General features: G+C 40.3%; 1 non-coding gene across 1 annotated transcript; it reads left to right on the top strand.

Annotated features, from left to right (window-relative positions):
* The first annotated feature begins 1,139 nt into the window (after positions 1-1,139).
* LOC128035203 (small nucleolar RNA R71) lies at positions 1,140-1,246 on the top strand. Its single transcript, XR_008191604.1, has one exon. It is a non-coding gene; the product is annotated as a small nucleolar RNA R71 (small nucleolar RNA).
* Positions 1,247-1,403: the final 157 nt, after the last annotated feature.

The following is a 1,403-nucleotide window of genomic DNA, read 5'->3' as shown; positions in this document are numbered from 1 at the left end:
ACATAATTCGACATTTGTTCTAAAGCCTCCACCAACGGAATATTGATGTGTAACTGCTTCAGAATATCCAAAAACTTCCTGAATTGAACCTCCTATTTCTGCTGTGTTGCTGCAATCTTTACGGATATGGAGGTGATGGAACTTTCGGTTGAATCGAACAACTTTTCTGAGTAGGTAAATTTGTATCCAAATAAGATGTTAAAATATCTGAATTCACTAAGTCAGGGTTTACCTTGTCAGACTTTGCAGATTCTGATTCCTTTGGTGTAGGAACTTAAACAGCTGGTTGATTCTTCTCAACGGGCTTATCTTCGACATCAATCAATCGGGGTGTTAGAATTTTACCACTTCACAATGCCACTGCCTTGACATGTTCTTTACCCAAATTTCTTGGATTTTTAGTATCACTCGGCAAGGTTCCTTGTGGTCTATTACGTAGCTCCGTAGCAAACTGACCCATTTGGTTTTCCAAATTCTTCAGTGTTGCTGCTTGGCTTTGGATCAAAGTGCCATTCCTTGCCAAGTACGCTTTCAACAAGTTCTCCAAACTATTTGATGCCTCAGCTTGAGGTGGTTTTGGAGCTTGCTGATTAAACCCTTGAGATTGGTTGGGTCTTTGCTGTAATAAGTTGTTGTTCGGTCCATTTCCTTAGTTGCTCCAAGAAAATTTAGGATGATTACGCCATGAAGGACTGTAGAAGTTGGACTGGGGTCCTTGTCCACTCCTATTTTGGTATTGGTTCCCCACATAGTACACTGACTCAGGATTTGATGGACAATTATCAAAAGAATGACCTTTCCCACAGTACACACAGAAAACTATTTCAAACAGACTTGGTGACTGAGCTGCAAAATTATTGGTACTTTTAGCGGCTGACTATTTTAACATAGAGGAAATAGACGATACCCGAGCTGATAACGAAGTGAGGGAGTCAACTTCATGAACTCCGGCTACACGTCTTCCTGAAGCTGTTCGATTTGTTGGCCCTTGATAGTTATTACTCGTGATACTCTCGATGATCTCATAAGCCTCATTATAAGACTTAGACAAAATTACACCATTCGCGGAAGCATCTACCATTAATCTTGTATGTCCATTGAGACCATTATAAAATGTCTCCAACTGGATACAATGAGGAATCCCATGATGAGGACACTTACGAAGTAACTCCTTGAATTGCTCCCAAGCTTCATACAAATGCTCATCATCCAATTGTTGGAAAGTTGTGATCTCATTCCTCAATTTAGCGTTTTTGCTAGGTGGGAAATGCTTAACTAAAAATCTCTCTGCTAATTCTTGCGATGTAGATATGGAACTTGGTGGCAATGAATTGAGCCATGTTCGTGTTTGATCTCGCAATGAGTACGGAAACAACTTCAACCTCAGTGCATCTACAGTCACA

The sequence above is a fragment of the Gossypium raimondii genome, chromosome 11 (genome assembly GCF_025698545.1).
Source record: "Gossypium raimondii isolate GPD5lz chromosome 11, ASM2569854v1, whole genome shotgun sequence".
Classification (NCBI taxonomy): Eukaryota; Viridiplantae; Streptophyta; class Magnoliopsida; order Malvales; family Malvaceae; genus Gossypium; species Gossypium raimondii.
Note: the sequence above shows the minus strand (reverse complement) of the source record. Positions and strands in the feature narration are given on the sequence as shown.